The following is a 27126-nucleotide window of genomic DNA, read 5'->3' on the forward strand; positions in this document are numbered from 1 at the left end:
GTCCAGACTCTCTTCCTTCCTTCATCTGGGACCTGACTCCTCCTTCTTGTCTGACTTCGATGTCTCTATGCTGTTTTCTGTGCGTATCTTCATCTCTGTACTTTTCTTTCACTCAAGAGAGAGAACAAAGTGTCTGCAAGTCTCATCTGGGCAATGAAAGAGTTAATGTCTTGCCCGGGCCTGCAGATGGTCATGTGATCTCTTTCAGATGGCAGCCCAGAGCTATATATGATAGTCTTCTGGCAGCCACCTTGGGGTTGGGCTAGGATAGCAAAAGCCTTGCCAGAAAGCAGTGGTGGTTGTTCTGGCTGCATTCCATTCCAGGGGGACCTGACTCGGCTTCCCTGGCCAGGCTGCAGGGGCCATGGTGGGCAGGTCCAGCCTGGAGTTGCTCCCGGGGCCCCATGCCGGCCTTGGCCCGCTGCAGGGCAGGGTTTTAATGTTGGCTAGATGTTCAGCCAAGCCATGGGCCCCCTGACCGTGCCGGGGGGGGGAAGAAACCCGGCCCGACCTGTGCTGCAGCAGAGGCAAGGCCTAGCTTGCCCCCCCCCCCCCCCCCCCCCCCCTCTTCCCCTAGGCCGCAGGCCGCCGGGGTTTAGGCTGGCCCTCCTGCCTGGCCAGCCTTGTTACCTCTTATTCAGGTGGAAGTAAGAAAGAGAGCTTCCCGGGCATTGTTCGTTTTAAAATGCATATTCACAGAGGCATGTTTCAGCCTTCTCAGTGGTTTAACAGGGTGTCAGTTCTTAAAACTAATCACTGAATCGGTTTTGTCAGACATAAAGGAAGCTTTCTGCAGCTTTTTTTAAAAAAAATATTTCAATGGATGTCTCCTTCCTTCCTCACTAAATGTCATATGTGCAAAACCAGCACACATAGTAAGGTGTTCCTAGAGAGGAATTGTTTTGTCTGACCAAAATGGGAGAACAGTAGCTAACACTCTATATGGAGTTTAGAGTCATACAGAAATAATTGCAGGATTACAAATGTATGAAAAATATAAAAGCAAAAATCCTAAGGCATCATATACGTAAGGCCTGAACCCATGTAATGAATTTTTCTTGAAAAATTTTACTCATCTGAGTTTTGAGGGTTCCATTCATATGTTCAGACTTTCCACTTTCTTGGAGTATGTAGGGAATTTGCGGATCCCAGACAATTTCCAAAATTCTACTAACTTCCTCCACTACCGTTGCAAAGAAGTGTGGTCCCCTATCTGATGACATCCCCATAGGAACCCCAAACCTTGGAATTACATGATTGAGCAAAAATTTTACCACCTCATTTGCTGTGTTAATGCAACAGGGGTAAGCTTCAGATCATCCACTGAAGGTGTCAACTAATATGTACCTGTATCCTTCTTTGTTTGGTAACCAGCAAAATCTATTTGTCAATAATCCCCAGGGAGATAATCTGCCTTTGTTATTCCTAATACAACTCTTTTGCTCGTGTTGGGGTTTTTTCTACAGCAGATTTCACATTGGTTTGTTATAGACTGTACAATATCAGTCATTCCCCTTCTTATTGCTACCTTTGTCAGATGTTTCAAAAGGTTCTCTGTTTCCCCTATGGGTGTTTTCATGTTCTTGATGAGGTGAGACTACCACCTGTCCTACTGGTGTAGTAGCCCATACATTTTCTTTAATTTCAGCCTTAAGGAACTCAATTAACTGGTGGTCTCTCTGATCATACTTTATGGTAAACATTGACAGATCAATCCCTCCCTGTGGCACTACTGTTTAGATGCCTTTTCTTGCAGTGTCTTTTACCATTTCATCATCAAAATGATTCCCTTATTCAGGAGTTGTTTTTCCATTTTGATGAGCTTTGCAATGCATAAAAGCTACTTCTCTAGATTTCCAAATACTCCATAGCAGTGCATGGATCTGTTCAGTGTGTTTGATTCCATTACCTTGAACAGCTGTCAGTCCTCCTTCCTTCCAGATGACTCCACTGACATACACAACACTCAATGTATATTCAGAATTAGTCCGTATTTTTGCCTTCTTTCCTTCACTCAGTTCTAGTTCTTTTGTTGATGCAATCAGTTCAGCTCTCTGTGATAATACATCTTTTGGCAAGGCCTTTTCCTTGATTACCTTGTCCGTGGTTGTCGCTGCATAACTTTTCATCCTGTTGCCATCTTGCATGAAGCTGCTCTTATCTGTATACCGCTCCCAATTCGGGATTTTTGGAGGCATGTCCTTCGGGTCTGGTCTGCTAGAATACACTTCTTTGATGGTCTGAAAACAGTCAGATATATTTACCAGCTTGTGTCAAGAACAGAAATATACCAGGATTGACACCAAAGGTTTTCAAAAAACCATTATTCTGTTCCAGTAACATGGCATGAGGTACATGCCATTGCTGTTCACAGAACAAACTTAAGTGAGTTGGATGCAACTGTTAGATACAGCAATTCTTGTCTGTTGGTCAAATGCAGCAATTCTTAGTTGCTGCCTTCTCCAGTTCTCCACTTCCTTTCCCAGCTGATTTCTGAATATAGTTGGGCTGTTTTTTAAACCCTCATGTAGGATAGTCCAGGTCAACTGGCTCTTTCTCCCTGTTTCAGGTTTCTTCTACTTACAAGCAAAGAGTTCTTGGCCTTTCTTATTCGCAGGAATGTAGGAGAAGGTATTTTTAAAATGTAATACAGTATACCCTCCTAAATTATCTTAAATTCTCCCCTCTTTGCAAAATTTCAATAAAGTCTTCCTAAGAAAATTTAGCAAATAGAGAAACTGATGAATCACTGTCTTAGGTTGCAATACAGAATGTGACCAAAAGTATGTATTATATCACTATCTGTTGAAACCAGGTGGGGCAGTGATCCTTATCTCTGTGGGAGATATTCTCTGCTAATGGGCCAACTGTTAAAACCAGGTGGGGCAGTCATCTTTATCTATTCCACAACCCATCCTTCCTCCAGGAAGATATCGGCTGTTAATGGGCCATTGAGTTCTACTGAACGACTGATAAGATTACATCATCCCATTGGGAGATGCTCCAGCCAGGGGGAGGAGCCAAGCCTTTCCTATCTAGATAAAAACTGAGATTTGGAACACCAAAGCAGCCTTTTTTCCACTGGATTCCAGAGGAAAACCTGACTTTTCCACATCATCACTGGACCTTCGGAGGAAAACTGCACCCTTCTACAGGTCCACTGCTTCAACTGAACCACATCTGTCACTGCAGTAGGACTGCAGCCACCATTTAATGGGACTGCTACCAACACCCTGACTGATGGCGGTAGCTGCAGAACATCCCAGGAAGGCAGGGGGGTGAGGGCTACCATGTGGAGAAACCCAGAGCAATACTGAAGAAACAGCGGTGGTGGGCCAGCCGTGGCCCGGCTCTGAGCAGGGCAGGGAGAGGCGAAGTTCAGGATTCCAGGGCTACATGAGCAGATGGTGATAGGTCCCTCAGGTGCTGGTGAATTCTCCCCAAAGTAAGCGACAGCCTTGCCATCCTACAATGCCAAAGAGTGAGAGCAAAAAGATCTGCAACTGCTCCAGCCCCCTTCCTATGTGTCTGTCCATCCGAGAGAAAAACTCCGAAAAAAACAGAGGAGTTCCCCCTCCCCTGTCTCAAGTACTTCGCCATTCAGTGCTTCTTAGCAAGTCAATGGGAAAAATTCCACAGGTAACAAGGAGAAGAAAATCGAACCGCCAACAAGTCCAAGAGGTTCTTAGAGTGTATGGAGGACAACTTGTTGTCAGAGATGGTGAGTGAGCCGTTGAGGAGAGGGATTATGCTAGACCTGTTGTTTACAAATAGAGATGGGCTGGTGGGAGATGTGGTGGTTGGAGGCCATTTGGAGCACAGTGATCATAAAATTATAGTTCTTGAGATTTGGTGAAAAAAGGGGGAGCATCAATAAAACATTCACTCTAGACTTCTGGAAGAAAGACTTTGGCCTATTTAGGAGACTTACTTGGAGAGGTCTTTGGGGAGCAGCCATTAAAAACAAAGGACTCCAGGAAAGGTGAGCATGCTTCAAAACCGAGATCTTGAGGGCACAGGAAGGGACTGTCCCTGTGTGCCTAAAGATGAGCCAATGAGACAAAGGTCCAGTCTGGATGGGCAAGGAGGTTTTGAAGGAATTTAGAAATAAAGAGAGGATGTATCATCTCTGGAAGGAGGGTCAGGTCTCTCAGGAAATATTTAAGGGAGTTGCTAGGGCATGTAGGAAAAAAATTTGAGAGGCCAAATCTCAGTTAGAACTTAATTTGGCAACTTTTGTGAAGGAAAATAAAAAATATTTTTACAACTATATTAACGGCAAAAGGAAAGATAAGACCAACCTCGGTTCTTACTGATGCAGGAGGGAATTTAGTGACTGTAAATAGGGAGAAGGCAGAAATGTTTATCACCTTCTTTGCCTTGGTCTTTAGCAGAAAGACGGCTTTTCCTCAGGACAACTGTCCTCCTGGGTTGGTAGATGGTGTCAGGGAGCAGAATGGTCACCCTGTTATCCAGGAGGAGGCAGTCAGAGAACTGCTGAGCTGCTTGGATGTTCATAAATCTCTGGGACCAGATGAGATCCATCCCAGGGTGATGAGGGAGCTGGCAGATGAGCTTGTGAAGCCACTCTCCATCATTTACCAACAGTCGTGGCTCACTGGTGAGGTTCCAGATGACTGGAAGCTGGCCAATGTGACGCCTATTCACAAAAAGGGTAGGAAGGAGGATCCTGGAAATTATAGGTCAGTTAGTCTGACCTTGGTACCTGGTAAGGTAATGGAACAGTTTATTTTGAGTGTCATCACACATCACTTACAGGATGGCCAGGGTATCAGACCCAGTCAGCATGGGTTTAGGTGGATAGGTCGTGTTTAATCAACCTGATCTCCTTTTATGACCAGATGATCCACCTGGTGGATGTGGGAAAGGCTGTGGATGTTGTCTATTTGGACTTCAGCAAGGCCTTTGACACTGTCTCCCGCAGCATACTCCTGGAAAAGCTGTCAGCCCATGGCTTGGATAGGAGCAGAGTTCGCTGGATTAAGAACTGGCTGGATAGCCAGGACCAGAGAGCAGTGGTGAACGGTGCCACATCCAGTTGGCAGCCAGTCACCAGTGGTGTCCCTCGGGGATCTGTGCTGAGGCCAGTTATGTTTTAATATTTTTATGGATGACATGGATGAGGATACTGAGTCTGTCATTAGCAAATCTGCAGATGACACTAAGCTGGGAATGTATGCTGATCTGTTGGAAGGTAGGAGGGTTCTGCAGAGAGACCTGGAATGGCTGGATAGATTGGCCAAGTCCAATAAGATGAAGTTTAATAAGTCCAAGTGCCGAGTCCTGCATTTTGGCCACAATAACCCCCTGCAATGTTATAGGCTGGGGATGGTGTGGCTGGACAGTACCCAGGCAGAAAGGGACCTGGGGGTACTGGTCGACAGCCCAGTGAACATGAGCCAGCAGTGTGCCCTAGTGGCCAAGAAGGCCAACAGCATACTGGCCTCTATCAGGAATAGTGTGGCCAGCAGGACCAGGGAAGTCATTCTTCCCCTGTACTTGGCACTGGTTAGGCCGCATCTTGAGTGCTGTGTCCAGTTCTGGGCCCCTCAGTATAAGAAGGACGTTGAGACACTTGAACATGTCCAGAGGAGAGCAACAAGGCTGGTGAGGGGCTTGGAACACAAGCCCTATGAGAAACGGCTATGGGAGCTGGGGTTGTTTGGCCTGGAGAAAAGGAGACTCAGAGGTGACCTTATCACTCTCTACAACTTCCTGAAAAGTGGTTGTAGTCAGGTGGGGGTGGTTCTCTTTTTCCAGGCAGCGACTGACCGAACGAGAGGACACAGTCTCAAGCTGCACCAAGGGAAATTTAGGTAGGATAAGTTTTTTATGGAAAGGGTGATAAAGTACTGGAATCATCTGCCCGGGGAGGTGGTGTAGTCACCATCCCTAGATGTGTTTAAAAAAAGATTGGATGTGGCACTCAGTGCCATGGTTTAGTTGAGGTGTTAGGGCATGGGTTGAACTCGATGATCTTAAAGGTCTCTTCCAAGTTAGTGATTCTGTGATTCTTTGAGTGCAGCAGGAAACCTCAGAAGCAGGAAGCTTGAACGACAGAGGCAAGCACAGCTGGGTGGAGCAAACAAAATGTAACAGAAACTCCGGGGTATGCCAAAAGACGTGGGGCATCTGGGTGTTTGGTTAAAGTGTAGCAAGAATCCCTGAAGCAGTGGTAAAGAACAGCGGGGTTGGGTGGGAAATCACTCTCCTGGATAGCTCACTGTCAATGGCTGGTCCCAGGATTGGATTGAGCAGAGGGGGCAGCCCTAGCAGAGGAATGGTGGGCTTCTGGCACAGCAAGTACAGGCTCTGGGCTCCTGAGCAAGCAAAGGAGCAGAGAAGCAAGCCGGTAAGCTCCAGTCACAGTACCGAAGAAAGAAAGAAAATAACAGGCAAAAAAAACCACAAAGCAACAATATCTTGAGTCATAGGCACTGGGCCGTGTGGCCATGGAGATGATTGCTCAAGTAGATGGAAGCAACCACCCCATCCCACCCCCTCATAAGATCCTGGGCTGGGTCTCACCCATCGCAATACTCCTGGAGCCAGGGGGTGTATGTGTGTGTGTGACCACTTCCAGAACAAAAACAAAACCAAACCAAAGCAAAAAAAGGATATGGGATAAAAATCATTCCCAAGACATTCCACCCCTTTCCCATACCATTTGATTAATGCCCAAATTAATACATCTCGACTGCAAACATGCATATCTATACCTATAACTATATACATACATGCATTACCCTAATTATATACATATATACATCTAGATACAGGCACAATATGATGGACGTTTTACCCCAAAATAAGGTCCCCTGGAGGTATGCATTGTGTTTCCATTCTTCTGCATCATCCACCAGGTGCAACCTGGTCCCTGAGTAAGGACAACCCCAAGGATGGGTTTATCTTTGCTGGAGGCATAGTTAATCCAATCAGTTTTTCCTAGCATATCTTTCACGTGTACAACTAGAACCTTATGTCTGTCTGTGGTTCGCAAAGGTTCAGATCGGTCAGAGCCTGCTTGGTTAGTGGAGCCTCTGGTGTTGATTAACCAGGTGGCCTTTGCTATATGCAGCTCCCAACTTTTTAAAGTCCCCACATCCAGTGCCTTCAAGGTGGTCTTAAGAAGTTTGTTGCATCGCTCAACTTTCCCAGCAGCTGGTACATGATAAGGAATATGGTATGCCATGTTCCCTGGCCCAGGAGTTTATATGGCTATTCTTGAAATAAGTCCCATTGTCAGACTCAGTTCTTTCAGGGGTACCATGCCACCAAAGTACTTGCTTTTCAAGGCCTAGGATGGTGTTACAGACAGCAGAATGAGGAAAAGGGTAGGTCTCCAACCATCCAGTGGTGGCTTCAACCATGGTCAGCACATAGCGCATACCTTGGTGGGTTGGAGGCAGTGTGATGTAATCAATGTGCCAGGCTTCCCCATACTTGTATTTGGACCACTGCCCACCATATCACAGGGACTTCACCTGCTTGGCCTGCTTCATCGTAAGGCATGTCACACAGTCATGGATAACTTGGGAAATACTGACCATGGTTTGATCCATCCCTCATTTTTGTGCCCTTTTATTGGTTGCATCTCTGACCTGATGGTTTGAGGCATTATGGGCCCATCGAGCTGGGAACAACTCTCCCTTGTGTTGCCAGTCCAAATCTACCTGGGACACCTTGATTTCTGCAGCCTGATCATCTACCTGTTCATTGTGTCGGTGCTCCAATGGGGAATTTGACATCTACAAGACACTTTCACAGGTAGATTCTCTACCTGAGTGGCAATGTCTTGCCATTCTTCAGCAGTCCAGACTGGTCTTCCTCTATGCTGCCAGTCGGCCTTTTTACACCTTTCCAGCCAAGCCCACAGAGCATTGACTAGCATCCATGAAGCAGTGTAAAGGTAGAGACTTGGCCACTTCTCACTTTCAGCAATGTCAAGGGCCAGCTGAACAGCTTTGAATTCAGCAAGTTGACTTGATCCACCTTCTCCCTCAGTAGCTTGTGCAACCTGTTGTGTGGGGCTCCATACGGCTGCTTTCCACTTCCGGTTCATCCCCACCACGTGGCAGGAACTGTCAGTGAAAAGAGCTTAGCATGCTTCATCTGCTGGCAGTTGGTTATACGGTGGGGCTTCTTCGTCCCGGGTCACTTGTTCTTGCTCCTCTCCATCAGTGAGACCAGATTTCACCTTTTGGCCAGTTGGTAATTATCTCCAAAATCCCTGGGTGATTCGGGTTTCCAATATGGGTGTGTTGCATGATGAGGGCAATCCACTTGCTCCATGTGGCGTCAGTGGCATGGTGGGTCGAGGGAACCTTTCCTTTAAACATCCACCCCAGCCCTGGTAGTCGGGGTGCCAGGAGGAGTTGTGTTTTCGTGCCAACCTCTTCTGAGGCAGCTTGAACCCCTTCATAGGCGTCCAAGATCTCCCTCTCCGTTGGAGTGTAGTTGGCCTCGGACCCTCTGTAGCTTCGACTCCAGAATCCCAGTGGTCGGACTCATGTCTCACAAGGCACCTTCTGCCACAGGCTCCAGGACAGACCATGGTTCCCGGCTGCAGAGTAGAGCACGTTCTTCACATCTGGTCCCATCCTGACTGGGCCAAGGGCTACTGCATGAGAGATCTCCTGCTTGATCTGGGCAAAGGCTTGCTGCTGCTCAGGGCCCCAGTGGAAATCGTTCTTCTTGCGGGTGACCAGGTAAAGAGGGCTCACAATCTGGCTGTATTCAGGAATGTGCATTCTCCAAAAGCCTATGGCACCTAGGAAAGCTTGTGTTTCCTTCTTGCAGGTTGGTGGAGACATTGTAGTGATCTTATTGATGACCTCACTGGGAATCTGGCGCCGTCCATCTTTGCCACTTTACTCCCAGGAACTGGATCTCTTGGGCAGGCCCTTTGACTTTGCTCTTTTTAATGGCGAAGCTGGCTCCCAGCAGAATCTCAATGATCTTTTCTCCTTTCTGAAATACCTCCATTGCCATGTCCCCCCACACAATGATGTCATCAATGTACTGCAGATGTTCTGGAGCTCCACCCTTCTCTAGTGTAGCCTGGATCAGTCCATGACAGATGGTGGGACTGTGTTTCCACCCCTGGGGCAGTCGGTTCCACGTGTATTGCACACCCCTCCAGGTGAAAGCAAACTGAGGCCTGCACTCTACTGCCAGAGGAATGGAGAAAAATGCATTGGCGATGTCAATGGTGGCGTACCACTTGGCTGCCTTGGACTCCAGCTCGTCCTGGAGTTCCAGCATGTTTGGCACAGCAGCGCTCAGTGGTGGAGTCATTTCATTCAATGCACGATCGTCCACAGTTAATCTCCATTCTCCTTCAGATTTAGGCACAGTCCAGATAGGGCTGTTGAAGGGTAAGTGGGTTTTGCTGACTGTGAACTTTCTGGGGGGACCTCCGGGTGCCTCCTGTGCACCCACACTGTCAGGCTTCTTCTTCTTTTATGTAAAAAGCAAAGCGGCTAATAATAGCTGTAAAGTTATTTATTGCAGAACACATCAGTCTCAAAAGCAGAGTCAAAGCTAACAAAGTCCATTCCAGGTTCTAGCTCCAAGTCCCAAACAGAAGCAGAAGCTCCTCGTGGTCCCAGCAGGGCCGGAGGAGCCGGGCAGCTCCTATCTTCTTCTCGGGTGTTGATTTCAGCTGTGAAAACAAAAGCAGAGCGAAAGCTGTGGCATAAAATCAATGGCTAAAAGCAATGGTTAAGTTGCAGTGGCAAAGTGCAATGGCAAAATGCACATGGCATAAAGCCATGGCATAGAGCCACAGCATAGAGCCCCCACTCTCCCTGATGCATGTTCTTTTATTGAAACTTTCCAACTAGTTAAGACACAAACTCAGACCACTACTTCTTAACCTATTACAATTCTGCTTTCTTAGCACGCCAGGCTACGTATAGACTACGTGCATGGCCTATCTTGTTCTAACTGAAAAATGTAAGCAATATTCTTAACTCTAACTCTTTTATGTCTGAAGCTAAGTTCTTGGAGCCTCTAAGAAAACACTAGTATGTTTTTCAACCTTCATTAGAACATGTACTACTTCTCAGGCATCTAGGACCTTTTGCTGACTAAAAGCACTTAAAACTTATTCCATTTACTTACTTATTTTCTCTCTCTTATGTTACAACCTAAGTCTTCACCTCTGCCTTATAAGTGAGAGGCCTAATATACTTTAATCCATCTAAAGGTTTCAACTCAACCCCTGCATTCTGATTTCTTTCTGAAGAAATCAGAGAGACCCCTGACTTACTGACTCCAACAGCTGACCACCCCTTGGCTCTCCAGCTCACGGATCATCTTGTGGATGGGGATCACGGCATCTCAATTCGTCTGGTACTGCCGGCGGTGCACTGTTGAGGCAGCAATTGGCACCTGTTGCTCTTTCACCCTGAGGAGTCCCACTGCAGATGGGTTTTCTGATAGCCCAGGCAGGGTGTTCAACTGCTTAATGCCCTCTGCCGCCACAGCAGCTATTCCAAAAGCCCACCTGAGTCCCTTTGGGTCTTTGTAATAGCCATTCCTGAGGAAGTCTATGCCTAGGATACATGGTGCCTCTGGGCCAGTCACAATTGGATGTTTCTGCCACTCTTTCCCAGTCAGGCTCACCACAGCCTCCAGCAAAGTCAATTCCTGAGTTCTCCCCGTAACCCCAGCAATTGAAACAGGTTCTTCCCCCACATGTCCAGATGGTATTAATGTACACTGTGAACCAGTATCAAGCAATGCTCTGTGTTCCTGTGGCTCTGATGTGCCAGGCCATCGGATCCACACAATCTAAAAGATTCGGTTTTCCCGTGACTCTCCCTAGCTAGAGGCAGGGCCCCTCTAGCCCTGGTTATTATTTCTCTCCTGGGCATACATACTGGAGGTTCTTTCAAGGGGATCTGACAGATCATCTTCCCTTCTGTAATACCCTGCACCTTGGTCATGGGAGGCTGAGGCTACCTTCACTTTAGTGGAGCTCCCTCGGTTACTGTTTCCCTCCCTGAGTTGACGCACCCGAGCTGCGAGGACAGAAGTGGGTTTCCCATCCCACCTTCTCATGTCTTCCCCGTGGTCACGTAGAAAAAACCACAGGTCAGCACGTGGGGTGTACCCTCTCTCCCTAGCTGGGGAACCTTGGGCTCCAACTCTGGGATCCATGACTCGCACTGGTGCTGCACTGATCTTCCTCACCTCTTCCCTTATCTCCTTCATCTCCTCCTTAAACTCCTCTTTGAGTTCCTTAACCACAGCAGAGACATGAGCCTGCACTGGGCCAGCCATCATACTCTCAAAATTTCTGAGCCTGTTGGCAACAGAACCCACTGTCACTCAGTTGGTATCAGCATTAATCATTGCAATAAAGGTGGTATACTGAGATGGGCCTAGGTTTGCCAGATTCCACAACATCTGCCCTGTGCACCTGACCCTGTCAGGGTCATTGTCATGCTGTCCATCCCTCCCAAAGAGCACCTCCAGTACTGCCACTTCTCTCAGCTGTTGGATCCCTTCCTCAAGGGTATTCCAATGTGTTCTCTGGTGGTGCTCCTGCATTCTCTCTCTGTGGGCAAACCTCTCTCTCACACTCATTAAAAGCCGCTACGAGAGGGAAAGGAGGCCTGGCTCCTTTACGAATATCTGGTCCACACCTGAGTCCTGGGTCAAGGCTCCCAAATTCCTTGCCTCAGTACCATCCAGTTGCACACCTGTACCCATAAGGTCCCAGACCCGCAGTAACCAGGTTGTAAAAGCCTCACGGCCCCGTCGTACAATGTCTTTTCGCAGGTTACGGAGACTCTCGTATGACAGGGACTCGGTGATGATCTCAACTTCTGGCTCCCCTGCTGGTTGTGAGGGGCCCCCTTCCTGACCCTTATTATCTAGGTGCCTTGTTTTCATCTTAGACTTCCTAGTTTCCACAGGGGCAACTGCTGCTGGCTGTGAGTGCCCTTGCAGTTCAGCTGGAACCTGGACAGATGTAACGTCTGTGGGTCCCACTGCTGCACCATCAGAGTCTCCCTCTTTAAGGCAGGGGGAGGGTTTCTCACCAGCTGGGGAGAGGTACTCCTTCAGCATCTGGCTCATCTCATGTATCTCCTTCGCTAGCACCCCCACCCATTCTGGGTGGTTCCTTTCCGAGGTGGGCTGTGGGGCAGGGTCAAACTCTGGGTTAATATCCCTAGTCTCTGGAACAGGGTCAGGCTCTGGGGTAACATCACTAATCCCTGGGGTAGGTATCAGGGTTGTTATCCAAGTCAATCTCCCCTTATCTCTGAATGTTAGATAGAACAGGTTTAACAGGGATATAAGCAACACTAGCCACAATATAATGTCATTAGCATTTAAAGTGGATTGGAACCCCTTGAAGACTGGTGGGGTGAACTTCAAAAACCCTGTGATGGGTTGAGAAAAAATTTCACCTGCTGCCACTTCCTCACAGTAAGTACCATTATTGAAGTAGCCCCAGAAACACACACTTAGAGTGCGATAGCTCTGAAACCATGTGGCCATCTTCCAGAGAAAATTAAAAATCCCAGAATTCCTTAACTGATCAACCCACAAAATGAACTGGATAATAGCCACAGTAACCTTGGTTATGATACTCATGTTTTAAAAAGGGCTTGCAAATGGGAGACATATAGCAGTGACCACATGGAAGCCAATCCAGGGTAAGCTGGACAGCATGATGTCACCTACCACAAGCTTGGGTAATTCAAGAACTGTTATTCCCTTTTTTACCCCTCTCTCAATGCCCTCAGGCAATGCTCCATGTTCCAGGCACCAAAATCTGTCTTGTTTTGAAAGACAGTTATTTGCTAAGGAAAGGCAAGAGCCCCTTTCCTGAGATGCAGAGTGCAAACCCCTCCCTTTTAATTATTTTACTTTCAAATCAGAGGCCTTCAGGCAGGAGATGTGGGGATAGGAATAACAGTTCTTTACTGATATCTAACCAGGCAGAAAACAACAACAGCTATCAAAATTGACAACAGAACAGAACAGTATAACTCAGTTCCAGTCCCTTATGGCCATAGGCCGTCTCCCTTCACTCACTTACTGGTGCTGTGAGGGCAGGGCAAGACCTGCGCAGTTGAAGTGGGCTGGAGTGATGGCGGCAGCGGCCCAGGGGTGAGAGGGATGGGGAAGCGACTCCCCCCCTCACGGTGTCGGTCGTGGTGCTCGGCAGAGTGTCCGGAGATAGTAGGGTGAGGTGGGAGAGCAGCAGAGCGATGTCCAACGGCAGGGAGCGTGGATCTCAGCGCTGAGATGGCAGGGGAGATGCCAGATCCGAGCATGGGGCGTCCTGTCCCTCCACACACCAAGCAAGAGAGTCCAGCCCGCTCCAGACCGCAGTCCAACCTTTCCTTTTCCGGTCCCCCCTCCCCCCTCCACCCACCTCCCTACGAGAGAACATTATCTATGGTTTGAAGGTGTAACCACAACTACTTAGCATAATGATGGGAGAAATTCCACAGAAAGAAAAGGGAGCAATTCAACCCCCAACGTGTCCATCTCTTTCAGTGGTTTAACCACTTGTCGGGTCTCAAAACCAATAACTGATTGGTTTTTGTCAGACATAGAGGAAACCTAGCTGCTCCTCTCACAGAAAATCACTTTCATGGGTTGTCTTTAGTGCCAAACCAGCACAGGGGCTAACCCTCACAGGCTCTGGGCATGAGTCCTCGGAAGTGTAGCACAAAGATACCTGTGTGCAGACGATCTTTATATGCAGCAAACCCAGCGGAAGACCATAGAACAAGCGATTCAACACTTGAGAGAAATGGCAGTGGCAGAGATTATCTTCTCAGATGACCTAAGAATCCAGACTTGGTACCATGTACATCTGTGATGTGGTGAAAACTTGTAAGACTTGGACCACAAGAATACATTTCTGCTTTAGCAATAATGAAGTGGGATGACAGGGAGGAGACTGTGATTGATATGGCGAAGATGCTCTGAGCATATGCAGATGCCATGCATGGCCCAACACATGCAAGAATCACAGCTGTGGAAATGCGTCTGCAGAAATTAGAAGATAAAATGAAGGAAAATCACAAGAAATTCAGGGAGGAGATTAAAGACGGCTTTCTCCCAATCTTGGCAGTACAGCTCAATAGTTCTTGTACCAAACGTAAACATCCCCCAGATGGGGAGAGAAGGTACACCTCATTGATAGCATAGGGTTAAAATGTTTCTGAAAATCATGGCAATTGCATACAATAGATTCAGGGGGGTGGAAAGGAAGATTTGGTCTGGTAAGCCTGGGAAAGGGAACTAGGCCCTGGGAACGAATATTGAGCTTTGTTTTTTCTAGATCTTGTGAAGCTACACCTGCGTAATCATCATATGATAAATGATATGATTGTTATATGTAACAATTGTTTGGTAATTGAATATGATTATAGTTTAATCCTAATAAGAATCATGAGAAACCATGTAATCGTAACAAGAATAATGAGAAAGAATATTTGGGGGGGCCTAATGAAAATTACAAGAATACATGCTTGGATAAGATCAATGTATACAATAGAACGATATGGGTTTAATAATTAATATATAGTTATATGATGAAAAGAGTATAAAAACATGTTCATCTCGGATCCATGTTGGAGTCAGATTTGGGTCTGCACTCCTGAGTCCCAGAGCTCATCAATAAAGCACCTGCATATAATCATTCTGTGATTATGTGTTTTCAACGCTATCATTTGGTGACCCCAGACGGGACCCTGTGAGTGCTGCTGAAGACCCTCTGACCCGATAACGCTCCAGCCGGCACCGAGGGATTGTTGGGGAGCCCATCAGAGCAGGGACCCTCGCCGCTCACAATGTCCTCTGGAGAGAGGTAAGGTGTTTTTACTCTGGTCTGGTTGCCTGCCAGTAAGACACAGCAAAAGCTATGCTTGGTTGGGCTAAGGAATTCCTACTTTTGCCTAGGCGCCTCTGTAAGTCAATTGTGAAAGCATTGCAGGTTTGGCATCAGTGGTCTATTGTAGCTATAACATGGAGAAGTTTAAAGGGATTTTGGGCGGCAATGCCCCCATACCGCATACTTCTCCTTTGGGATGCTTATTAACACATTGGAAGGAGGGTAATTTCGGGCAAGAGTTACAAAAGGTTAAGTTGATTGAACATTGTAACACTCAGTGGCCAAAATGCATCTTACAGGATGGGAAAACGTGACTGGAAAACGGGTCTTTGCAATCTGACATGATTTCACAGTTATTGATGTTTTGTGAGCAAGAGGGGAAATTGGATGAGATTCCATATGTTGACTTGTTTTTCTATTTACAGCAAAAATCAAACTGGCTGGCTGAGTGTGGGTTAATGATTGTTAAAGTACTTGAAAACAATAAGTGCATGGCTTGTGTCCAAGAGAAGCGTTGTTTAGAACATCTGGCATTAGATGAAAATTTCTATTGGAAAGATGATATGGATGATGAATTGCTGGTAGCCCCCATGGCATCAGGAGAATCTGACCCTACCTCACCTGGCCCTATTTCACCTGACCCACTTACCCCCCCCGCCACCGAAAGATACTCTCCTCCCACAGACCCCTACTCAAAGATACCCTCCTCCTCCACCAACTCCTGCTCAAGGATACCCTCCTGTCTCACCAACACCTCCTTCGCTTGCTCCTCTGCCGTCTTCCTCTGTTGCCCTTGGTTTTTGCTTTCTGATGTTGACATATTCATGTTACTCTTTCTCACACTCTCTTCTGATAATCAGAGGGTTGTTTTGCATTCCTCTTTGGAGGAAGTGAGCATTGAAGGACAGGTGATGAGGCCAGTGGAGTCAGGAGGTCTTATCATCACTGTCCAATCCATGCTCATTGTTAGATGTCTTTAAGTAGACATGTAATGTAAATAAAGTGTCTCTTTTCCTGTTCACCCAACTTGGAGTCAGGTGCGTGCTTGCTCTCTCTCTTTTTTGTGTGCATCACAACAGACCACATTCCCCCACCTCTTCTTCCCCAGGAAATGACCAAGATATAGCTGTGATACAGAGACATGGGGAGGGTGCAAAAGGAGCAGATAGTAGTGGGAGTGATGAAGATAAACCAGTAACCCCCATAGCTCACCGGACATGATCAAAATTAGCTCTGACTTGGTCTAAAACAGGAAACAGTTTACCAAGATCAGGCAGACAAAAGAGGACTGTAATTGCTCCTTTGAGACAAGGAGTGGGAGATTTAATAATTTGGAAGCAATCAGCTGGAACCTACAGAGAAAACCCAGATAAGGTGTCAAGAGTAGTGAAAATGATTATGAAAACTCAAAATCCCTACTGAGACGATATACAAGTTCTATTTGACACTCTAATGGACTCTACCGAAAAGGAAATGGTACTTAGAGCGGCCAGGGAAAGGGCAAGAGAGGATATTCGCAATGGTCTAGTAACAGGGAGTTTGGATTATAACTTTCCCACCAAGGATCCATTGTGGGATCCCAACGACCCATCGATATGATGAGGCTAAAGAGATATCAAGAGTAGATCCAAATAGGAGTTAAAAATGCCATACCTAAAACTATAAACTGGTCCAAATTATATGAGGTCAGGCAGGAGAGAAAAGGATCTCCAACTGCCTTTTTAGAAAGACTCAAAGAAGTGGCCAGGAAATATACTGATCTCCAAGTAGAAAGGGAACAAGCAAAAGGCTAGCTTGCTCTTATCTTTCTTGGCCAATCACAGAATGACATTAGGAAAAAGTTACAGAAGCTGGAGGGGGGAGAATTGAGGAATTTAGACAAACTGCTTGAGGTTGCTTGGAAAGTTTACAATAACAGGGAAAAAGATGTTAACAAACAGCAAGGCAAACTCTTGGCAGTAGTACAAGGAAGTTCAAGGGCAGGTGCTAGAAACAGCCGAGGCAGAACTATGCTTTTGCTCATATCTATAGTTATGTTGGGGGTGGAATTTTTCCCTTTTCTTTCTGTGGAATTTTTCCCATTGTTATGCTAAGTATTTGGGGGCTACACCCAAAAGCTCAGATAGCTAAGGTAATAGTTTCTCTAGCAGGGGGGAGGAGAGGGGGAAAACTGGAAAAGATGAGGTGGGGTAGGGGCCTGCTCCCTCGCTCGTCTGGCTCGGAGAAGGATGATTGCTAGAAACTCCGCTCTGCCATCCCAACGTGGGGAAGCTGCCTTCCTTGGCTGTGGGATCCCACAACCTCCCTGCTCGGACGTTCTCTCTCTCTCTCTTGAATCTCCTGCCATCCTCAGACATCCTTTTGGCACATCAGGATCCTTGAGCAGCATCTCCCCTCTACTCTTCCCATCAGGGACACAGATGCCATTCACCACAGCATCCCTCCAGACACGTGGGATCACCGCATTTCCTCCCTGCTCACCGAGAGCTGGCAGGCAGCTCCAGAACAGTAACTGCACCACAGAGGAAAGGTGCACACAACCGGGAGAACCGTTTACTGGGTTTTTTACTCTGTTGTTGTTTATCTCGCAGTTATTGTTGTGTTTTGTTTCCCTTGCTACATATATATATATATGTATATATATATATATTAGTAAAGAACTGTTATTCCTACCTCCATATCTTACCTGAGAGCCCTTAAATTTCAATATCATAGTAAAGTAAAAGGAGGTGGGGGGGGGGTTATACTCTCCTATAAAAAAAAAAAAAAGAGTCACTTGTCTGTTTTAGCAAATACCTGTCTTTCAAACCAAGACAGATTTTGGCTCCCGGAACATGGAGCATTGCCTGAGGGCATTGAGAGAGGGGTAGAAAAGGGAATAACAGTTCTTGAATTACCCAAGCTTGTGGTAGGTGACATCATGCTGTCCAGCTTACCCTGGATTGGCCTCCATGTGGTCACTGCTATATGTCTCCCATTTGCAAGCCCTTTTTAAAACATGAGTATCATAACCAAGGTTACTGTGGCTATTATCCAGTTCATTTTGTGGGTTGATCAGTTAAGGAATTCTGGGATTTTTAATTTTCTCTGGAAGATGGCCACATGGTTTCAGAACTATTGCATGCTAAGTGTGTGTTTTTGAGGTTACTTCAATAATAATAACTTCTGGGAGGAAGTGACAGCAGGTGAAATCTCCCAACCCATCACCCAGTTTTTGAAGTTCACCCCACCAGTCTTCAAGAGGTTCAAATCCGCTCTAAATCCTACTGATATTATACTGTGGCTGGTGTTGCTGATATCCCTGTTAAACCTGTTCTATCTAACATTGAGAGATAAGGGGAGATTGACTTCGATAACAACCCTGATACCTACCCCAAGAAATATTAAAGCTGCCCCAGAGCCTGACCCTGCCCCAGAGTTTGACCCTGCCCCACAGCCCACCTCGGAAAGGAACCACCCAGAATGGGTGGGGGTGCTAGCGAAGGAGATACATGAGATGAGCCAGATGCTGAAGGAGTACCTCTCCCCAGCTGGTGAGAAACGCCCCCCCCCCCCCCACCTTAAAGAGGGAGACTCTGATGGTGCAGCAGTGGGACCCACAGATGTTACATCTATCCAGGTTCCAGTTGAACCGCAAAGGCACTCACAGCCAGCAGCAGTTGCACCTGTGGAAACTAGGAAGTCTAAGATGAAAACAAGGCACCTAGATAATAAGGGTCAGGAAGGAGGGCCCTCACAACCAGCAGCAGGGGAGCCAGAAGTTGAGATCATCACCAAGTCCCTGTCATATAAATGTCTCCGTAACCTGTGAAAAGACACTGTATGATGGGGCCGTGAGGCTTTTACAACCTGGTTACTGTAGGTCTGGGACCTTATGGGTACAGGTGTGCAACTGGATGGTACTGAGGCAAGGAATTTGGGAGCCTTGACCCAGGACTTAGGTGTGGACCAGATATTCGTAAAGGAGCCAGGCCTCCTTTCCCTCTCGGAGCGGCTTTTAATGAGTGTGAGAGAGAGGTTTGTCCACAGAGAGAGAATGCAGGACCACAACCATAGAATGGAGGAAGGGATCCAACAGCTAAGAGAAGTGGCAGTGCTGGAGGTGCTCTTTGGGAGGGATGGACAGCAGGACAATGACCCTGACAAGGTCAGGTGCACAGGGCAGATGTTGTGGAATCTGGCAAACCTGGGCCCATCTCAATATACCCCCTTTATTGCAATGATTGATGCTGATACCAACTGTGTGACAGTGGGTTCTGTTGCCAACAGGCTCAGAAATTTTGAGAGTATGATGGCTGGCCCAGTGCAGGCTCATGTCTCTGATGTGTTTAAGGAACTCAAAGAGGAGTTTAAGGAGGAGATGAAGGAGATAAGGGAAGAGGTGAGGAAGATCAGTGCAGCACCAGTGCGAGTCATGGATCCCAGAGTTGGAGCCCAAGGTTCCCCAGCTAGGGAGAGAGGGTACACCCCACGTGCTGACCTGTGGTTCTTTCTGCGTGACCACGAGGAAGACATGAGAAGGTGGGATGGGAAACCCACTTCTGTCCTGGCAGCACAGGTGCGTCAACTCAGGGAGGGAAACAGTAACCGAGGGAGCTCCACTAAAGTGAAGGTAGCCTCAGCCTCCCATGACCAAAGTGCAGGGTATTACAGAAGGGAGGATGATCTGTCAGATCTCCTTTAAGGAACCTCCACTATGTATGCCCAGGAAGGAAATAATAACCAGGGCTAGAGGGGCCCTGCCTCTAGCCATGGAGAGGAACGGGAAAACTGGGTCTTTTGGACAGTGTGGATCCGATGGCCAGGCACATCAGAGCCACAGGAACACAGAGCATTGCTTGATACTGGTTCACAGTGTACATTAATACCATCTGGACATGTGGGGGAAGAACCTGTTTCAATTGTCGGAGTTACGGGGGGATCTCAGTGTAGCTGTCCCTGAGACTTCACCCTAGTTCCCGACTTCCTAAGATGTTAGGAAGAAGCCTCTGTGATCCACTACATGGATGTGAGTAAAAGATAACAAAAGAGGCTCTTTCCCTCCTGGAGAGAATCTGAGGTTTGTTTCTTGTGGGCTTCCAGGAGCGAAAAGAGGGTGAGGTCAGGGGACATAGGTCTTTTCTAGGGTCTGTAAGGGGCAGGGGGAAATGGGTCTCGGCCAACAAAGCACGGCCAGAGGGGAGAGGGACCAGACCACAGGACACTACAGGGGTCACGGAATCTACCATTTACAATACATCTACTGAGTTACAACATCTCAGGAACTGACTTTGCTGGAGCCTGAGGTGAGCCTGACTGGGAAGGAGAAACATCCTATTATGACTGGCCCAGAGGCACCGAGTATTCTAGGCATAAACTTCCGCAGGAACAGCTATTACAAGGACCCAAAGGGACTCGAGGTGGGCTTTTGGAATAGCTGCTGTGGCGGCAGAGGGCATTAAGTAGTTGAACACCCTGCCTGGGCTATCAGAAAACCCACCTGCAGTACAACCCTGAAGGTGGAAGAGCAAAAGGTACCAATTGCCACCTTGAAGGTGCACCACCAGCAGTACCGTACTACGCGAGATGCCGTGATCCCCATCCAGAAGATGATCCGTGAGCTGCAGAATCAAGGGGTGCTCAGCAAATCCCACTCACCCTTCAACAGTCCCATCTGGCCTGTGTGAAAGTCTGACAGAGAATGGAGATTGTCTGTGGATTATCATGCATTGAATGAAGTGACTCCACTGCTGAGTGCTGCCATACTGGATATGCTGGAACTCCAGTATGAGCTGGAGTCCAAAGCAGCAAAGTGCTATGCCACTATTGACATTGCCAATGCTTTTTTCTCCATTACTCTGGCAGCAGAGTGCAGGCCTCAGTTTGCTTTCACCTGGAGGGACGTGCAGTACACCTAGAACTGACTGCCCCAGGGGTGGAAAAGCAGCCCTAACATCTGCCATGGACTGATCCAGGCTGCACTGGAAAAGAGTGAGGCTCCAGAACATATGCAGAACATCGATGACATCATTGTGTGGGGGGACATGGCAATGGAGGTATTTCAGAAAAGAAAAAAGATCATTCAGATTCTGCTGGGAGCTGGCATCACCACTAAAAAGAGCAAAGTCAAGGGACCTGCAAGATCCAGTTCAAGGGAGTAAACTGGCAAAACGGATGGCGCCAAATCCCCACTAAGGTCATCAATAAGATCAGTGCGATCTCTCCACCGACAAGCAAGAAGGAAATACAAGCTTTCCTAGGTACCATAGGCTTTTGGAGAATGCACATTCCTGAGTACAGCCAGATTGTGAGCCCTCTTTACCTGGTTACCCGCAAGAAGAACGATTTCCACTGGGGCCCTGAGCAGCAGCAAGCCTTTGCCCAGATCAAGCAGGAGATCTCTCATGCAGTAGCGCTTGACCCAGTCAGGATGGGACCAGATGTGAAGAACGTGCTCTACTCTGCAGCCGGGAAACATGGTCTGTCCTGGAGCCTGTGGCAGAAGGTGCCTTGTGAGACATGAGTCCGACCACTGGGATTCTGGAGTCGAAGCTACAGAGGGTCCGAGGCCAACTACACTCCAACGGAGAGGGAGATCTTGGACGCCTATGAAGGGGTTCAAGCTGCCTCAGAAGAGGTTGGCACGAAAACACAACTCCTCCTGGCACCCCGACTACCAGGGCTGGGGTGGATGTTTAAAGGAAAGGTTCCCTCAACCCACCATGCCACTGACACCACATGGAGTAAATGGATTGCCCTCATCACACAACGCGCCCTTATTGGATACCTGAATCGCCCTGGGATTTTGGAGATAATTACCAACTGGCCGGAAGGAGAAGACTTTGGTCTTGGCGACAAAGAGAAACAGGAACAAGTGACCCGGGACGAAGAAGCCCCACCGTATAACCAACTGCCAGCAGATGAAACAGGCTATGCTCTTTTCACTGACAGTTCCTGCCACGTGGTGGGAATGAACCGGAAGTGGAAAGCAGCCGTATGGAGCCCCACACGACAGGTTGCACAAGCTACCGAAGGAGAAGGTGGATCGAGTCAACTTCTGAACTAAAAGCTCTTCAGCTGGCCCTGGACATTGCTGAAAGAGAGAAGTGGCCAAAACTCTACCTTTACACTGATTCATGGATGGTAGCCAATGCTCTGAGGGGTTGGCTGGAACGGTAGAAAATAGCTAACTGGCAACGTAGGGGAAAAGCAATCTGAGCTGCCAATGAATGGAAAGACATTGCCACCCGGGTAGAGAAGCTGCCTGTGAAAGTCCGTCACGTAGATGCCCATGTCCCCAAGAGTCGGGCTAATGAGGAACACCGACACAATGAGCAGATAGATCAGGCGGCACAGATAGAGGTGTCGAAGATAGGTTTAGACTGGCAGCACAAGGGAGAGTTGTTCCTGGCTCAATGGGCCCATGATGCCTCAGGTCATCAGGGCAGAGATGCCACCTATAAGTGGGCACGAGACCAAGGGGTGGATCTAACCATGGACAGTATTTCTCAAGTTATCCATGACTGTGAGACGTGTGCTGCCATCAAGCAGGCCAAGAGGGTGAAACCCCTCTGGTATGGGGGGTGATGGGCCAAGTATAAGTATGGAGAGGCCTGGCAGATTGACTACATCACACTGCCTCAAACCCGCCAGGGCAAGCGCTATGTACTGACCATGGTGGAAGCCACCACTGGATGGTTAGAGACCTACCCTGTGCCTCATGCCACTGCTTGAAACACCATCTTGGGCCTGGAAAAACAAGTTCTTTGGAGGCATGGTACCCCTGAGAGAATTGAGTCAGACAACAGGACTCATTTCAAGAACAGCCTTATAAACACCTGGGCTAGGGAACACGGCATTGAGTGGGTGTACCATATCCCCTACAATGCACCAGCTGCAGGGAAAGTTGAACGGTGCAATGGCCTGCTTAAAACCACCTTGAAGGCACTGGGTGGGGGAACTTTCAAGAACTGGGAGATTAATCTACCAAAGGCCACCTGGTTAGTGAACACCCGAGGTTCCACTAACCGAGCAGGCCCTGCCCAATCTGAAGCCTTGGGAATATCAGATAGAGATAAGGTTCCAGTAGTACACATGAGAAGTATGCTAAGAAAAATTGTTTAGGTGAACCCTGCCTGCAGCAAAGACAATCCCATCCATGGAGTTGTATTCACTCAAGGACCAGGCTGCACCTAGTGGGTGATGCAAAAGAATGAGGGGACCCGATGCATACCCCAAGGAAACCTTGCTTTAAAGTGAAGTACCTATAGTACTGTACCTATACCTCTAACTGCATGTATGTATATATATGTAACGGTTTAATTGGATCTAGCATATTAGTATGGGAGAAATTCAGGGGTGGATAATGTTGGGGGTTGAATGCTTCCCTTTCCTTTGTGTGGAATTTCTCCCATCATTATGCTAAGTAGTTGTGGTTACACCTTCAAACGATAGATAGATAATGTTCTCTCGCAGGGGGGTGGGTGGAGGGGGAGGGGGGGGTGGGACCGGAAAAGGAAAGGTGGGATGGGGGGTCTGGAGCGGGCTGGACTCTCTCGCTTGGCTTGTGGAGGGAAAGGACGCCCCGTGCTAGGATCTGGCATCTCCCCTGCCATCCCAGCGCTGAGATCCATGCTCCCTGCCGTTGGACATCGCTCTGCTGCTCTCCCACCTCACCCTACTACCTCCGGACACTCTGCCGAGCACCACGACCGACACCGTGAGGGGGGGAGTCGCTTCCCCATCCCTCTCACCCCTGGGCCGCTGCCGCCGTCACTCCAGCCCTCTTCAACTGCGCGGGACTTGCCCTGCCCCCACAGCACCGGTAAGTGAGCGAAGGGAGACGGCCTGCGGCCAAAAGGGACTGGAACTGAGTTATACTGTTCTGTTCTGTTGTCAATTCTTATAGCTGTAGTTGCTTTCTGCCTGGTTAGATATCAGTAAAGAACTGTTATTCCTATCCCCACATCTCCTGCCTGAAGGTCTCTGATTTGAAACTAAAATAATTAAAAGGGAGGGGGTTGCTCTCTGCATCTCAGGAAAGGGGTTCTCGCCTTTCCTTAGCAAATACCTGTCTTTCAAACCAAGACAACATGCCTCTGTGAAATTCCCATTTTAAAACGAACAAACCCCGTGAAAGCTCTTTTTCCCTTCTGGCCTCAGTACCGGTAACAGCCTGGCATGGTCCCTCAACACGGCTGGGCAGGGCTGGTGGGGGGGCCCATCTCAGCACTGCTGGGCCTCAGCAATTTATAGGCGAGGCTGGGAACACCATCGTCTGCTGAGATTCTGGCTGCTTCCCCCTCCCCCCAGCGTGGCCAGACTGGCCTGTGGTGTGGCTGGAATGCTGCTGCTGCTGAGTTTTGCCAGTAACCACTGGGCAAGGGGGAGTCATCGGCCCGTGAGTGCTGCCTCTGAGTTCTAGGCTGGCTGTCGAGATGCTAGTTGCCCCACTCCAAGAGCAACCCCTGCAATCTGGCCCAGGCCTCTGCTATCCTGGCTCAGGTCCCCCGCCCCAAGCAGCCGAAAAACTCTCCACCATAAAATAGCTCCCAGCTGCGGCCTGGAAGAGATCACATGACCATCTGCAGGACTGGGCAAGATATTAACTCTTTCACTGCCCAGAATGAGACTTGCAGACACTTTGTTCTATGTTCTGAGTGAAACAAAAGGACCGAGATGAAGATACGCACAGAAACAGCATGAAAACACCGAGGTGAGACAGACGGAAGAAAGTCAGGTCCCAGATGGAAGGGATTGATGGAGATGCCTCACTCTTGGACTGAAATTTCTCTTTTTTAATCTATGGAGAAGAGACTCTCGTTTCCCTATAACACATATAGATGTATTATGGGGTGGATGAATGTTCTAACTCTAGATATGAGCAGAGGCATTTGTGCTAGAGTAAGTAGATGTTGAAATCTGTGATGGCTGTGATCCCATAAATTTGAATAGAGAGGAGATGAAGATCCCTGCTGCCCCTCAGGGAAGAAGAAGAACAAAGACCTCTGATTTCAAAGATGAAGAGGGCTTTTGTTTGAACTGTTATAATCCTTAAAGTGTGCCCCACAAGTTGATAGGGTCCTCAGTAACGGTTGATGGGAAGACTGTTAGTTGAGGAAGGGATTTTTTTTACATAGTGATCAGAATTCCATTCTCCGGGGTGGCTGATCACTGTGACATCGAGGCCACGAGAAAACTGTTTCTGGTGGAGAAATCTCCATAGATTGAAGAGAGAAGTCTCCTCTCCCAAGTAAATTAGTGAAATACTATTTTTAAAAGATGGTAAACTGACTAATTTGTTTCTTTACTTTGTCAGTGTGAAAGAAAAGAAGTTGTATGGGGAGAAGTGTTCTAAAAGTTTTATTCTGAGTTTTATTATTTTTTCTTATAGCTTCTAGTAATAATTTTTTTCTTTGTACACTTTAAGGTTTGAGCCTGTTTTGCCTTCCTCCTAATCTTATCTCACAGGAGGAAATTAGTAAATAATTTTAGTGGGTGCACTGACGATTTAGCCAGCGCTAGACCCATGACATAAATTGGTGCGTTGGCTGGGAAATCTCAAATTGGCTAAACAAAACCACTGCACGAAATTGATGTTTCTGCCCAGTTGAACTGAAACCGCGAGTTTGTAATTTCTAAAAATCTTTTTTCAGTTCGCTTAGGGAAAGGAGTCTCCTTTGCTATGCCGTGTAGTCTTTTCCACAGGAGACAGTTCTCTCTGAACTTTTCCAGCGTGGTTCTAATTTTCACAAGTAGTAGTCGTGCCTGACCTGCTGCAACCTGAGTCCCTCCCACAGGCAAAAAATCTTCCTACAACTGTTTTCATGGGTCATTAGTTCATGGGGTGTAGTATTTTAAGGATGAGCTGTTCTAGTCTGGAAGGAAGGGCCTTCTTTCTCTATTTCTGAAAGCAAGGCTCTTTCTCTGAGTTTCTTACTAGATTACAGCTTTTCAGCATCCATGTGGTCTCCAGTGTGAGCACTCTTTTTTTACAGGCTGCAGGTGAACTCTGCATCCCCCCATGCACTTCATGAATTATAGAGAAAAACTTGCAATATAGTCCTCACCACAGATTGCAGGAGAATTTCAACTCCGACACCTGAAGCATGTCCTCGTCCCCCTCCCTCTGATTTACCAAAATATTATTATTGGTCTAATATCAATACTCAGCTGTGACGGACAAAAGACTAATAATTTAAAGTTAGAAAGTGTATGCTTATTCAGCGCTGGGCAGCAGTGTGAGGTAATCCTCTAATACCCACTGCCAAATTACAGGTGATCACAGATTCTATTTGACAAAAGCTTCAAACAAATACATATTCATAATAACAACCCCTCCCATCCCCTGCTTCCTATGGTAATTAACTTGAATAGCTATTAATCATGCTTGATTGGCTTCTTGAATTAAGTCTGGGATCGTTTTTGTAGGGAGGGATCTTAAAAGAGGAAGTAAGACGAGTCTTCTTCGTCCTGAACTCCCAACCGTTTTTATCGATGACAATACAAATGGCTTCTGGGGGAAGTCCAATTTTCCGAAGAATAAGTTTCTGGTTGCAATTTTTAGTGTTTCTTTGGATCTACTTACTAGTTTCATCTTTTCCCATTGCAAGCACAGCTAAGCAAACAAAAAATGACAGGTAATCAATTATTTAAGTTTCAGATAACTGTCTCAAGCCCGCTTTTCTTCTAACTTTTAAATTATTTTCAGCAAGGCCTATTTATCCATTTGCTTTTTAATTAATTCTAGTAAATACCTACCTTTTAACTAAAATCCTAATTTTTCTAAGATTAGTGTTTTACTCTCTTTTTCACTGACTTTAGTGTTGCCATGTTTTCCTTGCCTGTCTTCCCCTTTCTCTTTTCTCTGACTCAGGAGAGAATTGGTGTCCATAAGTTCATTTGTTCTCAAGTTCTACAATTTGAAAAGTTTTTATTGAATTCTGCAGTTCTGAAAGGTTGATCCCATCCAGATTCTGCATCGGGTAACTGCTTGCTATGCATCTTGCTGCTAGTCACATGGTGCCCTCTGGCACCGTGCAGGCTGCGCTGGCTGCCCTTGCCCTTCTATCCTCAGCATGGCTGGTTAAAAGCAGCTAAGTAAGTAAAGTTCATTGTGAGCCATGCCAAGATGGCAGTGGCTGCATAGCCTCAGCTGCTTGGCCTCGGCTGCTCAGCCCAGGCCGTGTGGCCCCTCCCGACACCAAGAGGGCCCTAGTGGCCGTGCCAGGATGGACCCCCACTGGCTGTGCTGGGAC

General features: G+C 47.4%; 1 long non-coding RNA gene across 3 annotated transcripts in view; it reads left to right on the forward strand.

Moving 5' to 3' along the window:
* LOC148220048 (uncharacterized) overlaps positions 1-27126 on the forward strand; it is a 62955-nt gene that overhangs the window by 15012 nt on the left and 20817 nt on the right. Inside the window, exons 4-5 of one of the 3 annotated variants that reach the window (XR_015798824.1) lie at positions 14743-14866; positions 15316-15916. This is a non-coding gene — a long non-coding RNA (uncharacterized LOC148220048). Of the gene's footprint in view, positions 1-14742; positions 15917-27126 lie in introns of those variants that run through there. The other 2 variants (XR_015798823.1, XR_015798822.1) reach the window with 2 other exon arrangements.

This window comes from Sturnus vulgaris, chromosome W (assembly GCF_052056855.1).
Source record: "Sturnus vulgaris isolate bStuVul1 chromosome W, bStuVul1.hap1, whole genome shotgun sequence".
Classification (NCBI taxonomy): domain Eukaryota; kingdom Metazoa; phylum Chordata; class Aves; order Passeriformes; family Sturnidae; genus Sturnus; species Sturnus vulgaris.